The 17,164-nt window shown below is 48.3% G+C and overlaps 1 pseudogene; it reads right to left on the bottom strand.

The window, feature by feature from the left end:
- Window positions 1–403: 403 nt before the first annotated feature.
- LOC120930663 lies at window positions 404–1,624 on the bottom strand (annotated as a pseudogene).
- Between the last annotated feature and the right edge of the window lie 15,540 nt (window positions 1,625–17,164).

Genomic DNA, 17,164 nt, shown 5'->3' with positions numbered 1-17,164 from the left:
CTGGTTCTCAATGTCGCTTTCGGCGGCAGCACCCCCCAATGATCAGTGTCATTTTTGGCAGCAACACCCCCCCCCCCCCCCCCACCGATTCTCAATGTCATTTTCGGCAGCAGCACCCCCCCCTGCTTCCGAGTGTGCGGCGGATAGTGTGCGGCGGGGGCAACATTGAAGGACCCGGCCTTGGGGCGGCAAAGGGAGTAAATCCGGGGCCTGTGTATGAGCCAAAGGAGTTAGGGTCTCCTCGTCCAGGGTGCCGAGCAGATACACAACTGGGTTTCCGTGGAATAGTTATCCTATAAACCTGAGATATCAAGTCAACAACCTCCTTCCAGTAGCGGAAGAGTTTGGGGCATTTGCAAAGCCCGATCTATACCTTTAATTTGAAACTCTGGCTGGCTGGATATTATGGAACATTTGCCTTTATTGAATTTGTTGTACATGCTGTCAAGTTTAACTCTGGGGCTACCTTATTCCTTCTATTTCTGTTTGCTCTCTTACAACACACTAATTTGTGTATAAAGGTTTGACACTGGGAAGATGCATAATAGTAGATAATAGGATTGAGACAACAGCTCAAGTTACTCATACTGGCAGATAGGATGTAAGCGAAATTCAGAGAGTCATCACTGTACCTAAAAATCAGCAGGTAGGAAGTTAGAAAGAGAATATTGGTTGGGCCAAAGCAAAGGGCAAATACAAAAAGGACAACCGCAGTCAAGTAGATGGCTCGAGATCTCCGACGTGTGCATTTAACTTGTGGTAGACAGAGACTGCATATGGTTCCAATGTAACATACAGTTGTAACAATTAAAGGTATGAAGAAGAAAACTATGAGATAAGGAATGAAATAGTAAAAATAAAGGCCTTTTAAATCTTTTGAGTCCATCACATCATAACAAGTTGTAATTTTTAGTGCAGGGAGCACATAGGTTTGCCTGGCAATGAGAAGAGGCACGATGCTGACCAATGAGATGATCCAGATGATACCACACACCAGCCAGGATCGTTTCACTGTACGCCAGGCGAGAGACCGCACCGGGAACACTACCGCCACAAATCGGTCAACGCTGATACTCGTCATGAGCAGGATGGAGCAGTACATGTTGCAGAATAATACCGCCATGACGAAGCGACACATCCCTTCTCCGATGATCCAGTTGTTTCCAGAGAATCGGTAAACAATGCGAAAAGGCAAGGCGCAAACAAAGATGATATCTGTAGCAGCAAGGTTCAACATGTATACAACTGATGGCTTCTTCACCTTCATCTTCACTACAAAAATAAAGATTGCCACGATATTGAGAGGAAGAGCCAAAAGGACCACAACCGTAAAGAATGATGGTATGAATCGTTAGCCACCAACTACTAGGGGAGACTATAAAGTCTTTTGAGGAAATGTTATATTCCACGATTCCTCTTGCATTATGGAAGTTTATGGTCCACATATGGTTCACATCTGGAAAGAGAAGAAAATATAAGCATAAGGGATAACACACAAAAAAATTAGGGCTTACTGATTACAATTTTCGTGTTTTTGTTCCCCTTTTCTCAGCCTTTATTTCACAGCTTTTATTTCACAGAAAGCACAACATCTGCAAGTCCCACCTATGTTCAAGAGCACCTGTCACGTAGACCCAGGCACGAGAAAAAAAAGCCCCAGGAATGTGAAAAAAAAAGCCCCAAGCATGTGAAAAAAAAGACACAGGCACGTGAAAAAGTCCTAGGCACGTGAAAAAAGCCCCAGGCACGTGAAAAAAGCCCCAGGCACGTGAAAAAGCCCCAGGCACGTCAAAGTCTTCCTGGAAAAAAATCATGGGGGCTCCAGGAGGATACATTTGTAAAAGTCCCAGACACATGAAAAGACCCAGGCACGTGAAAAAAAAGCCCCAGGAACGTTAAAAAAAGCCCCAAGCATGTGAAAAAAAAAGACCCAGGCACGTGAAAAAGTCCTAGGCACGTGAAAAAAGCCCCAGGCAAGTGAAAAAAGCCCCAGGCAAGTCTTCCTGGAATGAAATCATGGGGGCTCCAAGAGGAAAAAAAAAAATGGCCCAATTCTGCTGGAATGGATTTTGCAGTTGAACTTTTTCCGGGCCATTGCCAATGTTTTGGTGCCAAGAGATCAGTGACAATACTTCGAGGGAATCATTTTGAGTGCTTCTTGAAATGAACAAACAACTTTCAAAAACAAGAAAAAGTGCAAAAAAAATTGTTTCTGTCCAGGAATTCTACGAAACCAAATAGTTTTAGTACATTTTCCCAGGACACGTAGTGCCATGTGTCTTTATGGGGAGATAACAGGAGGTAGAAAGGGGGGATAGGGCAAAACAAAGGAGGTGTACATTGCCCACTAATGGGCATCATTGGTTTCTCTAGCTGCTAGATCCGGGATGAATATGGCGGAGGTTTGCGATATGGGTATGGCTTCGTGTTTGATCGATTTGTTTTCAATCGATTAATCGACTAATTTTGATTAATTTTAATGCACATACATTTTTTGGATCACCACCATATATAGTCCCCACTGTAATATCCACAGACATCTCCCCACTGTAATATACACACACATCTTCCCCACTGTAATATCCACAGACATCTCCCCCACTGTAATATCCACAGACATCTCCCCCCACTGTAATATCCACAGACATCTCCCCCCACTGTAATATTCACAGACATCTCCCCACTGTAATATCCACAGACATCTCCCCCACTGTAATATCCACAGACATCTCCCCCTCTGTAATATGGTCCACATCTCCCCCACTGTATAGGAAGATTAGTGCTCTCTTACCAGAGAAGCCGGGCGAATACGAGCAGTTGAGGCCAGGTGATGACATCAGTGTGCTGCTCTATGCTCACCTAGGCCGCCGCCGGGGTGAACCAAGATGGCCGCCGCTCCGGGAGCTAGGCCGAAGCCGCGGCCTTTCCTATGGTCGAAGCAGCAGCGGAACTCCGCGGTCACGTGGTGTGCCGATCCGCATATGGTGACCCGTTCGGATCACGGATCATTTACGATCCGTTGCACCACTAGTACCGATCAAAATAATTTTGATCGATCAAAAAAAATAACGATTAATCGAGGAATTAATCTTTAATTTCCAAAGCCCTAAAAAAAATACAATTCCTGGCACTCTAATATGCAACAAAGGATATTGTATAAAAGTTTTGAAGTTGTGAAAAATAAGAATTGTAAATAGGTGGTCTTAAACTTCCAAGATAACGCAAGAATGACACATGTTTGATGCTCATTGGCAGGGGTAACCAAAAGAATCCTCACAAATAGGGATGAGCTTTGGGTCAAGGTTGGGTTCTACCAACCCAATCGCAGTTCGAATGTAGCCATTTGCCATCATAGCAACCAAGTACCAATAATACACTTTCAGGACTATGAACGTAGAGTAGGTCTAAAGGGGTATCAGAGTAAAGGGGGCTGAATACAAATGCATGCCATACTTTTCACTAGGGTTGTCCCGATAGCACTTTTTTGAGACCGAGTACAAGTACCAATACTTTTTTTCAAGTACACGCCGATACCGAATAACAATACTTTTTTTAATGTCATGTGACAGTATTTTTTTTTTCTTACGGCTCCTACCTCCGCTCTCCATCCTGACAGATTGAGGGGGGAGAGAGGACAGCACAGAACACAGGGGGGGGGGGGAGAGGACAGCATGGAACACGGGGGGAAAGAAAGCACAGCACGGGGGAAAGAGAGGACAGCACGGAACACGGGGGAAAGAGAGCACAGCACGGAACACGGGGGAAAGAGAGCACAGCACGGAACACGTGGGAAAGAGAGCACAGCACGGAACACGTGGGAAAGAGAGCACAGCACGGAACACGGGGGAAAGAGAGGACAGCACGGAACACGGGGGGGGGGGAGAGGACAGCATGGAACACGGGGGGAAAGAAAGCACAGCACAGGGAAAAGAGAGGACAGAACGGAACATGGGGGAAAGAGAAGACAGCATGGAACACGGGGGAAAGAGAGGACAGCACGGAACACGGGGGAAAGAGAGGACAGCACGGAACACGGGGGAAAGAGAGCACAGCACGGAACACGTAGGAAAGAGAGCACAGCACGGAACATGTGGGAAAGAGAGCACAGCACGAAACACGGGGGAAAGAGAGGACAGCACGGAACACGGGGGAAAGAGAGCACAGCACGGAACAAAGGGGAAAGAGAGCACAGCACGGAACACGGGGGAAAGAGAGCACAGCACGGAACACGGGGGAGAGAGAGCACAGCACGGAACACGGGGGAAAGAGAGCACAGCACGGAACACGGAGGGAAAGAGAGGACAGCACGGAACACGTGGGAAAGAGAGCACAGCACGGAACATGAGAAATGGGGGAAAGCATGGGGGAAAGACAGCACAGGGGGGAGAAGACTTGCAACTCCCCTGCCTGCCCAGGTATCGGCTGAGGCATCGGAGCATTTCCCCCGAGTACAAGTACTCTGAGAAATGCTTGGTATCGGTACCGATACCGATACTAGTATCGGTATCGGGACATCCCTACTTTTCACATAATTATTTAGTAAAATAAAGTAGTTAAAGTAAAATAAATTGAAAACCATTTATAATTTCCCTTCCACTTCACAATTATGTGCCACTTTGTTTTGGTCTATCACATAAAATCCCAATAAAATACATTTACAATTTTAGTTGTAACATAACAAAATTAGGAAAATTTCAAGGGGTATGAATACTTTTTCAAGGAATTGTATCTGACAAGTAGCTAGATCTTCAATTGCCTACACCTTAGCTAGATTTATTTTCTATTAAATTGGGTCTTTCCCTTTATTTTTCTAGATGATAACTTTAACCACTTCAGTACTGGGCTCTTTCACCCCCTTCCTGCCAAGGCCAAAAAATAATGATATCTAGGAAGTTTGGCATCTTCATGATTCGGCACTTCTTTCGATTTTGAATTTTATATTTAGTTGGGCTACTGCTAGGTCCTGACTATGCTGGACAAGGCCTCTGTATCTCTTTCTTTTTCTTGTTCTTGTCTTTACCTTTCTTTCTTTCTTTCTTTCTGTCTTTTATACCTTATCAATTAATTAACCTCTTATGCCACGTACACACGATCAGTCCATCCGATGAGAACGGACCGATGGACCGTTTTCATCGGTTAACCGATGAAGCTGACTGATGGTCCGTCGCGCCTACACACCATGGGTTAAAAAAACGATTGTGTCAGAATGCGGTGATGTAAAACACAACGACGTGCTGAAAAAAATGAAGTTCAATGCTTCCAAGCATGCGTCGACTTGATTCTGAGCATGCATGGATTTTTAACTGATGCTTGTGCCTACTAACGATCGGTTTTGTCCTATCGGTTATGAATTCATCGGTTAATTTTAAAACAAGTTGCTTTTTTTTTAACCGATGGTTAACTAACCGATGGCGCCCACACCTGATCGGTTTTGACCGATGAAAACGGTCCATCAGACCATTCTCATCGGTTTAACCGATCGTGTGTACGCGGCATTAGGTAAAGAGCAAATTAATTGGTTTAAACATGGTACCCTCGTCCTGAAAAGTATTGAATAGAAATAGGACTTACGGGACCCCAATACCCGAAAGACCAAAACAGAAAAAGGGGGCAGTAGTACTATTGCGGTACAAAGCTGAGTAGGTAAACTCACACAGAGTAGATAGAATAAAAGTTTATAAATTTGTTGACATGATATCAAAAAAATAAAAGACATCAAAACGACATAGACAATAAAAAACAATACAAGGTGCCTTCACTCCTTCACTCTTCCATCCCCTTTCTCTTTTCTTCCTCCTGCCCCATCATACCCCCCCCCCCTCCCCGTTACCTTGTCCCTTACTCTTCCTCCTCTCCTTCTCCTCCTTCCCCCTCCCTCCCCTTCCTTTCCCCCCCTCCCAACCTTCCCCCTCCCCATCCTTCCCCACCCCCCACCTCCCAACCTTCCCCCTCCCCATCCCCTTCCTTCCCCCCCTTCCCCACCTCCCAACCTTCCCCCCTTCTCCTTTCCCCCTTTCCTCTCCCCCCCCACTTTCTCTCTTTTCCTTCCCCCCTCCAGTGAGGCATGGACACAGTGAGGAATGGACACAGTGATGCATGCACATGGACACAGTGAGGCAAAGTGAGACATAGTGAGGCATGGGCACAGTGAGGCATGCACATGGACACAGTGAGCCAAAGTGAGGCACAGTGAGGCACAGTGAGGCATGGGCACAGTGAGGCATGGACACAGTGAGGTATGAACACAGTGAGGCATGCACATGGACACAGTGAGGCGAAGTGAGACACAGTGAGGCATGGGCACAGTGAGGCATGGACACAGTGAGGCATGGGCACAGTGGGGCATGGACACAGTGAGGCATGGGCACAGTGGGGCATGGACACAGTGAGGCATGGACACAGTGAGGCATGGGCACAGTGAGGCATGGACACAGTGAGGCATGGACACAGTGAGGTATGAACACAGTGAGGCATGCACATGGACACAGTGAGGCGAAGTGAGACACAGTGAGGCATGGGCACAGTGAGGCATGGACACAGTGAGGCATGGGCACAGTGGGGCATGGACACAGTGAGGCATGGGCACAGTGGGGCATGGACACAGTGGGGCATGGACACAGTGAGGCATGGGCACAGTGAGGCAAAGTGAGGCATGCAGATGGACACCCTAGGCTTATACTCGAGTCAATAAGTTTTCCCATTTTTTTGTGGCACAATTAGGTGCCTCGGCTTATATTCGGGTCGGCTTATACTCGAGTATATATGGTATATATTGAATTATCTGCCTTACTATATGGCAATTATGTCATTTTTGAAAAGTTGGAAATTGTATTCACTAATAATAATAATAATAATCTTTACTTTACTGACTTTATTATTGAGTGTGTTGCGCCTCATCTAAAGTCCCACCGGCAATTCATGTTTCTTTGTATATTGTGTTGGGATGAAGACATTTTATGGGGCACATCCAAACATATTTTGTTAGTTAATTGTAAACAACTTTGATCTTCAAATCATTTTTTATATACAGTATATATATATATATAAAAGAAAGGATAAATAAATTACAACATAACCATACCAGTCCCATCTGTGTAGGTCTTGTGTACATGCATATAACAAATCCTCGGGGCAAGTCAGAAAAAAATCAGAAAGTTCCCAAGACACTCGTTCCATGGAAATCACACCTCATAGCTGCATAACCACTTCAAATTCAGGCCGTTTTAAAATGGCCTAAGGACGTGAAGTGATTGTTTCTGATATTATTTCTTATTTCTGAACCTAATCGAGAAAAATAGAAAAACTAAGGCCAAAATGTATGGCTGCTTCATATTAACTACCGTTTAACCACTTCCCGCCCGGCCTATAGCAGAATGACAGCCGAGAAGTAGTTCAGTTATCCTGACTGGGTGTCATATGACGTCCAGCAGGATAACAGCCGCCTCGTGCCCGTTGGGGCACTGTGCCCATGCCTCACTGTGCCCATGCCTCACTGTGTCCATGACTAGACTGACGTTTAACATGGGAGTCTATGGAAGGGGTGCCCGGCATTGAAAAATCGGTGCTCCCCGGGCGTCAGTTCCCCAGACAACAAACTTTGCACACTTGTAGAGGAGAAATGGGGCTACATGTGTGCCAAGTTCCGGGTCTAGGGCACCTACGACTGGCTGGTACCGGGTCCCCAAATTCACAGAAGAAATTACCATTTAACATGGGAGTCTATGGAAGGGGTGCCTGGACAACAAAGTTTGCACACTTGTAGAGAAGAAATGGGGCTACATGTGTGCCAAGTTTGGGGTCCAGGGGACCTATGGCCGGCCGGTACCGGGTCCCCAAAATCCGGGAGAGCAGGCGCAAAAGGGTGACTCGAGTATAAGCCGAGGGGGGCATTTTCAGCACAAAAAAATGTGCAGAAAAAACTTGGCTTATACTCTAGTATATACGGTAAGTCCAGGGCTTTTTTTCTCAGACAAAAGGTGCAGGAACTCCCCTTTTCTGAGTCACTTGTTTTCTCCACCCCTACCCACCTCCGAGCAACGTCCCTTGGTTCCATCCCCTACTCACCTCCCAGTACCGCCCCTTTTAGACAATACAGAACCAAGTATCATTTTGTTGTGCTAAGTAATTTGTATGGAATTTGGTTTCCCCTTCAGCCAGCAACAATAGATCCTCCTAACAATGTACCACCCACAACAAAATCCTCCCCCCCAGCAACAATAGAATCGCAGCAGCATCAACAAATCTCCGCACAGCCAGCATTAATAGACTCTTTGGCAGCCATCAACAATAGACCCCTCCCCCAACAGTAGATCTCCTTCAGCAACAACTGACCCCCCCCCAGCAACAATAGGTCCCCCACCAGCAATACTAGACCTCCTCAGCAACAATAGACCCCCCTGCAAAAATAGATCCCCTCCAGCTAGAATAGATCCGCCAGCAGTGAGCATAAATACCCTGCAGCACCCCTTGACATTACATACAGTCAGTCCAGGAGGTGCCGGAACTGCATTCCCCCTCGTTCCCGCTGAAAAAAAGCCCTGGGTAAGTCTATATACAGTAAAAAGAAACATAGAAAAATGACGGCAGAAAAAAAGACCAAGTGGTCCATTGAGCCTGCCCATTTTTTTAGTATAGATCTAGGTGTGTCCCATGCATGTTTGAAACCATTTACTGTTGACTGGCTTGCTACCTCGTTTATTCCAAGTATCAACTACCCTTTCAGTAAAATAATACTTTCTAATATTAGTTTTGAACTTTCCTTTAGTTAGTTTGAGGTCATGTCCCCGTGTTCTTGATCTTGGCTTCATATTGAAAATACTGCCCTCTTGAACCTTATTCACCCACTTGATGCATTTGCAGGTTTCAAATCAGGTCTCCCCTTTCCCTTCTTTTCTCCAGACTGTACAGATTAAGTTCTTGATTGATTGATTGATTGATTGATTTTTGAGCTTAATTAGGCGCCAAATGCCCACTGTGAAGTGAGCGTCTTGAAGTTGCTGTCCATATGTTTTATCCCCCAGACCTTTCACCACCATTGTTACCCGTCTCTGGCCTTGTTCTCTCTTATCAATATCTTTCTGTAGGTGAGGTCTCCAGAACTGGACACAATATTCTAAATGAGGTCTCACTAAAGATCTATATTGGGGAATCAGGACCTCCTTCCTCCTGCTGGTGACCCCTCTAGTCAGGGCAGGACTTAGGGTGGTGGGGGCCCCTGGGCTTGAGTGTTGAAGGGGCCCCCTGGAGCCGAGAATTGGGGGGGATCGAAGTTGTTGAGCGGGGGGGGGGGGGCGAATTGAAGTTGTTGAGCGGGGGGGAGCGCATTAAAGTATTTTGCAGTTGTTGAGGGGGGGGAGTGCCTCTCACCTGTGCCAACAGCCGGGGCCACAGACTGTCATTAGCCCGGCTGTCGGCTTTCTTCCCTTCAGCTGCCACAGTCCTCCACACACCACTCCGGTTCCTCCTGCTTCCGTGCTGCCTCCTCTTGCAGTGCGGGAAAATCCCTTTTGCGGGACTGCGGGAAGAAGCTGTCTGTGCGGGAAAGTCCCACAGAATCCGTGCGTGTTGGGAGGTATGCGCAGGGCCGCCATCAGGAATTTTGGGGCCCCTTGCACAGCTTAAGGCATGGGCCCCCTGAAGCAGAGAACCTAGGGGGGGTGGGGGTGCTGCCGCCTGAAATTGAGAAGCGTGGGGGCTGCCGCAAATTGAGAAGCGGGGGGGGCCTTTACAAAAAAAAGAAGAAATAAAGAAGAAAACAAATATATATAAATATATGTAGCCACCCGGGGCCCTGGGGACCTCTGGGCCTTTTAATAAAAAGAAAAAATAAACCTCTGGGCCCTTTAATAATAAAAAAAAAAACATTTATAAAAAATACATAAAAAAAGGGAGGTTGCCAAACCCGGGGGCCCTGGGGACCTCTGGGCCCCTGGGAACCTCTGGGCCTTTTAATAAAAAATAAAAAAATAAACAAAAATAAAAAAATAAACATTTATAAAAAAAATAAAAAAAGGGGGGGTTGCCACATGGGGTCCTGGGGACCTCTGAGCCCTTTAATAAAAAAAAAAATATATATATATAAAAAAAAATGTAATTTTTTTTATAAAAAAATAAAAAAGGTGGGTTGCCGTCCGGGGCCCTGGAGACCCCTGGGCCCTTTAATAATAATAAAAAAATATATATATATATATATATATATATATATATATATATATTATATATATAAAAATAAAAAAAACATTTTTTTACAAAAAAATACATAAAAAAAAGGGGGGTTGCCGTCCGGGGCCCAGGGGGCCTCCGGGCCCCTGGGGACCTCCGGACCCCTAAAAAAAAAAAAAAAAAAAAAAAAAATTTTTTTTTTTTTTTTTTTAAAGGGGGCCCCCTATTGGGTGGGGCCCCTGGGCTTGAGCCCAGTCAAGGCCAATGGTAAGTCCGGCCCTGCCTCTAGTGATATAAAGGTCTATATAGAGGAATCAGGACCTCCTTCCTCCTGGTGATCCCTCTAGTGATATAAAGATCTATATAGAGGAACCAGGACCTCCTTCCTCCTGCTGGTGACCCCTCTAGTGATATAAAGACCTATATAGAGGAACCAGGACCTCCTTCCTCCTGCTGGTGATCCCTCTAGTGATATAAAGATCTATATAGGGGAATCAGGACCTCCTTCCTCCTGCTGGTGATCCCTCTAGTGATATAAAGTTCTATATAGAGGGATCAGGACCTCCTTCCTCCTGCTGGTGATCCCTCTAGTGATATAAAGATCTATATAAGGGAATCCGGACCCCCTTCTCCTTGCTGGTGACCCCCATAGTGATATAAAAATCTATATAGGGGAATCAGGACCTCCTTCCTCCTGCTGGTGACCCCTCTAGTGATCTAAAGACCTATATAGGGGAATCAGGACCTCCTTCCTCCTGGTGATCCCTCTAGTGATCTAAAGATCTATATAGAGGAACCAGGACCTCCTTCCTCCTGCTGGTGATCCCTCTAGTGATATAAAGATCTATATAGAGGAATCAGGACCTCCTTCCTCCTGGTGATCCCTCTAGTGATATAAAGATCTATATAGGGGAATCAGGACCCCCTTCCTCCTGGTGATCCCTCTAGTGATATAAAGATCTATATAGAGGAATCAGGACCTCCTTCCTCCTGCTGGTGATCCCTCTAGTGATATAAAGATCTATATAGGGGAATCAGGACCCCCTTCTCCTTGCTGGTGACCCCCATAGTGATATAAAAATCTATATAGGGGAATCAGGACCTCCTTCCTCCTGCTGGTGACCCCTCTAGTGATCTAAAGACCTATATAGGGGAATCAGGACCTCCTTCCTCCTGGTGATCCCTCTAGTGATATAAAGATCTATATAGAGGAATCAGGACCTCCTTCCTCCTGCTGGTGATCCCTCTAGTGATACAAAGATCTATATAGAGGAACCAGGACCTCCTTCCTCCTGCTGGTGATGCCTCTAGTGATATCAAGATCTATATAGAGGAACCAGGACCTCCTTCCTCCTGCTGGTGATCCCTCTAGTGATCTAAAGACCTATATAGAGGAATCAAGACCTCCTTCCTCCTGCTGGTGGCCCCTCTAGTGATATAAAGATCTATATAGAGGAACCAGGACCTCCTTCCTCCTGCTGGTGACCCCTCTAGTGATATAAAGATCTATATAGAGGAAACAGGACCTCCTGCGAGTGACCCCTCTAGTGATATAAAGATATATATAGAGGAAACAGGACCTCCTTCCTCCTGCGAGTGACCCCTCTAGTGATATAAAGATCTATATAGAGGAACCAGGACCTCCTTCCTCCTGCTGGTGACCCCTCTAGTGATATAAAGATCTATATAGAGGAAACAGGACCTCCTTCCTCCTGCGAGTGACCCCTCTAGTGATATAAAGATCTATATCGAGGAACCAGGACCTCCTTCCTCCTGCTGGTGGCCCCTCTAGTGATACAAAGATCTATATAGAGGAACCAGGACCTCCTTCCTCCTGTTGGTGACCCCTTTAGTGATGCATTCTAGAATTATATTCCCTTTCCCCTCTGCCTGGTCACACTGTTTGTTCATTTTGCAATCATCTGAAATAAGTACCCCCAATTATTTTTCCTCTTTAGTGCCGGCCAACACTGTAGTCTACCAAATTCAGAGCAATAAAACAGAAACTGGACAATTCTTGGGATTTTTACACATTGCTTGGTGCTCCTTGCCATGATTGTGGCAGCGCATGAAAACCCCAAATCCACAATCTCAGAAAACAGAGAAGGGGTGGTGGGCTGAGAGGAGAAGTGGGCTAAGAGGGGTGGTGGGCTGACAGAGAGGGGGTGGGCTGAGAGGGGGGTGGTGGGCTGAGAGAGGAGGGGTGGGCTGAGAGAGGAGGGGTGGGCTGACAGAGAAGGAGTGGGTGGTGTGCTGACAGAGTGGGGGGGCAGGCTGACAGAGGAGGGGTGGGCTGAGAGGGGTGGTGGGCTGACAGAGAGGGGGTGGGCTGAGAGGGGGGTGGTGGGCTGAGAGAGGAGGGGTGGGCTGAGAGAGGAGGGGTGGGCTGACAGAGGAGGTGTGGGTGGTGTGCTGACAGAGGGGGGCAGGCTGACAGAGGAGGGGTGGGCCGAGAGGGGGGGTGGGCTGACAGAGGGGGGTGGGTGGTGTGCTGACAGAGGGGGGGCAGGCTGACAGAGGAGGGGTGGGCCGAGAGGGGGGGTGGGCTGACAGAGGGGGGTGGTGTGCTGACAGAGGAGGGGTGGGCTGAGAGGGGCGTGGGCTGACAGAGGGGGGATGGGCTGAGAGGGGGGTGGGTGGTGTGCTGACAGAGGGGGGTAGGTGGTGTGCTGACAGAGGGGGGTAGGTGGTGTGCTGACAGAGGGGGGTAGGTGGTGTGCTGACAGAAGAGGGGTGGGCTGAGAGGGGGGTGTGTTGACAGAGGGAGGGTGGCTGACAAAGGGGGGCTGACAGAGAGGTGGCTGGGGAGGGGCGCAGATGAGACTGAGAGACCTCAGAAACACACAGCGCCCCAGGCAGAGAGGCGGGACTCCAGCAAGTGGTCACTACCAGCCCCGCTTGGCTGCATCCACACGTGACCAGCTCCGCTGATCTATCTGCAGGGCACTCGCAACACAAACGCCCTGCGATTGGCCGAACAGGGTCGTGTGCGGCCACACGCTGTCGAATTCTGGGCCTTGCATCATGACTACAAGTCCCAGAATTCCACACTGTGCGGCCGCACATGACCCTGTTCGGCCAATCACAGGGCGTTTGTGTGGCCTGCTGCATACAAGTCCCAGAATGCCACAGAATGCGGGCGATTTCATCACAGAAAAAAAAACGGCAGCAAGGGCCACGGCAGTTTTGCACACAAGTCGGGACGGCCTGGGGGGAAATCTCCACCCCTCCCCCTGGCCCAGCCCACCCCTGCTGGTCTTCCATAACACCTCAGCAGTGCCACAGGCAGATCGCTTCCGTGCCACGCCGCATTGAGGCAGTAATTGCTGCAAAAGGGGCCCAAACCAAGTACTGAGTACATTGCATGCTTCTACTTTTCAGAGGTCCGATATTGTTCTATGTACGGTCCTTGTTTTATTGATTGCATGTAATAATCTAATTTTCTGAGATTGTGGATTTGGGGTTTTCATGAGCTGTAAACCATAACCATCACAATGATGACAAATCACGGCTTGAACTATCTTGCTTTGCATGTAATGAGTCTCATATATTAGTTTCACCTTTTTAGTGAAATAAATTAACTTTTGCACGATATTCTATTTTTTTGAGTATCACCTGTATATGTATATTTCAACACTACACTTGTAACAATGGGTAAGGTGTCTGTCTATAGGTATCAGAAAAAAATCTTATAATTTTACTATAAAAATAATAAAATGAAATACAGATGCAGCCCCCTCACAATAAAATACATCACATACCTTAGAACCGGTTCACACAGGGGCGACCTGGGATCCGACTTCAGGTCGCCAAATCCATACCAGACCCTTATCCGAGCATGCAGACCGGCCGGTCAGGAAAGGGGGTGGGGACAAGCGAGCCCCCCCCTCCTGAGCAGTACCAGACGGCATGCCCTCAACATGGGGGGTGGGTGCTTTGGGGCAGTGGGGCGCCCCACCACCCCAAAGCACCTTGTCCCTATGGTGATGGGGACAAGGGCCTCTTCCCGACAACCCTAGCCGTTGGTTGTCGGGGTCTGCGGGCAGGGGGCTTATCGGAATCTGGGAGTCCCCTTTAATAAGGGGGCCCCCCAATCCCGGCCCCCCACCCTATGTGAATGAGTATAGGGGTACATCGTACCCCTACCCATTCACCCGGTGGAAGAAAAATGTCAATAAAAACACACTACACATGTTTTTAAAGTAATTTATTAGGCAGCTCCGGAGGTCTTCTTCCAACTTCGGGAGTCCTCCGACTTCTGCCGGGCACCACCGCTGTCTTTTTTCAGCGCTTTTACCAGCGCTTTTATACTGCCCTCCGCTTCCACCCCTACTATTATACTGCCCTCCAATACCCCCCTATTATACTGCCCTCCACTACCACCCCTCCCATCATACTGCCCTCCCTCACAACATACTGCTCTCCATTACCACCCCTCCCATCATACTGCCCTCCACTACCACCCCTCACATCATACTGCTCTCCATTACCACCCCTTCCATCATACTGCCCTCCACTACCACCCCTCCCATCATACTGTCCTCCACTGCCCCCTCCCCTTATACTGCCCCCCTCCAATCATACCGCCCTCTGCTACCACCCCCGCCCATAATACTGCCCTCCTACCAAATATACTGCCCTCCACTGACACCCCTCCCATTTTACATTATACTGCCCCCTCCCATTATACTGCCCTCCACTGCCACCCCTCCCATTTACATTATACTGCCCTCCACTACCACCCCTCCCATTATACTGCCCTCCACCTCCACCCATCCCATTTACATTATACTGCCCTCCACTGCCCCCCATTATACTGCCTTCCACTACTATCCCCTCCCATCATACTGCCCCCTCCCATTATACTGCCCGTCACTGCCCCCTCCCATTTTACTGTCCTCCACTGCCACCCCTCTTATACTGCCCTCCACTGCCACCCCTCCCATTATACTGCCCTCCACTGCCACCCCTCCCATTTACATTATACTGCCCTGCACTACCCCCCTCCCATCATACTTCCCTCCAAAAACCCCCCTCCCATCATACTTCCCTCCACTAACCCCCCTCCCATCATACTTCCCTCCACTAACCCCCCTCCCATTATACTGCCCTCCACTACCCCTCCTACCATCACACTACCCTCCGCTACCACCCCCTCCCATAATACTGCCCCCCTCCCATTATACTACCCTTCACTGCCACCCCTCCCATTTTACATTATACTGCCCCCCTCTGGGCTTGGAGGGAATTGCCCAGGCCGGAGGTCGGGGGCCCTTCATGGTTTCTTGCACCAGGGCCCTAAAGGTTCTAATTACGCCTCTGCTGCATCCTGTATATAGCTCATCCCAGTACCCTGCGCCCTGTATAAAGCTCATCTCAGAACCCTGCACCCTGTATATAGCTCATCCCAGAACCCTGCGCCCTGTATATAGCTCATGCCAGAACCCTTCACCCTGTATATAGCTCATCCCAAAACCCTGCACCCTGTATATAGCTCATCCCAAAACCCTGCACCCTGTAGGATGTAAGGGGGCTCTGACTAAGTTAGTATCGCCAGAGTGCCCCATTTCATCCCCCCTTACAACCTCCAAGAGAGAAAAAAAACAAAAAAGAAAAATGACTGCTGCACACCCTTAAGAGTTATTACTACGTTTTATTAAATATCAGAAAATAGAGCAATTACAACCTCCAGGGTGCCCCCTTAGTGCCTCCAGAGTGCCCCTTTACTTCCTCCAGAGTGCCCCCTTACATCCTTCGGAGTGCCCCACCACCAAGGAGGTATAGCAGTGGCTGACAGACTATCAGGAGGTGGTATTGCACTTCCCTTCCTCCTCTCTCCACTACCTACCCCCATGCACTCTGCACTCCTCTCCTCTACATATTACCCCCTGCCATACATGCCGCACTTCTCTCCTGTACATACTACTCACCACCATACACTCTGCACTCCTCTCCTGTACATATTACCCCCTGCCATACATGCCGCACTCCTCTCCTGTACATACTACCCACCGCCATACATTCCGCACTCCTCTCCTGTTAGGATCTGAAGAAACAGCTGACGCTGTGAAACGCGTAATTCCATTGGCTGGCCTGGACTCCCACGTCACTTCCGGTGCGACGGCGGGACGCTGCGCTCCACGGTGAAGCGCACGCCGAATCTCTGTGGCCTTTCCGGTGTTCCTATCCCCGGACATCGAATACCATCAGCCTGCTGCTGCCCGCGATTTGGACACCCGCTAGTCGAGATCACCGAATGACTCCAGGCACGCATCTTATCATCGATCATCTGCATCTCTCCATTCCGGTTCTGTGCCTACTATCTACCTCTGTTTGTGAGTAGGCATTGCACATGTATACCTATTTTATTTGTATTCTCCATTAAATTTGGGCTTATTGCACTTAGATTGGCGCATCTTGTCCCTTTCTCTTTGTCTCCTACATGTACATATTACCCACCTCCATACACTCTGCACTCCTCTCCTGTACATACTACCCACCTCCATACACTCCGCACTCCTCTCCTGTACATACTACTCACCACCATACACTTCTCACTCCTCTCCTGTACATACTACCCACCTCCATACACTCCGCACTCCTCTCCTGTACATACTACCCACCTCCATACACTCCGCACTCCTCTCCTGTACATATTACCCACCTCCATACACTCCGCACTCCTCTCCTGTACATATTATCCACCTCCATACACTCTGCACTCCTCTCCTGTACATACTACCCACCTCCATACACTCCGCACTCCTCTCCTGTACATACTACCCACCTCCATACACTCCGCACTCCTCTCCTGTACATATTATCCACCTCCATACACTCTGCACTCCTCTCCTGTACATACTACCCACCTCCATACACTCCGCACTCCTCTCCTGTACATATTATCCACCTCCATACACTCCGCACTCCTCTCCTGTACATATTATCCACCTCCATACACTCCGCACTCCTCTCCTGTACATACTACCCACCTCCATACACT

This window comes from Rana temporaria, chromosome 3 (genome assembly GCF_905171775.1).
Source record: "Rana temporaria chromosome 3, aRanTem1.1, whole genome shotgun sequence".
Classification (NCBI taxonomy): Eukaryota; Metazoa; Chordata; class Amphibia; order Anura; family Ranidae; genus Rana; species Rana temporaria.
Note: the sequence above shows the minus strand (reverse complement) of the source record. Positions and strands in the feature narration are given on the sequence as shown.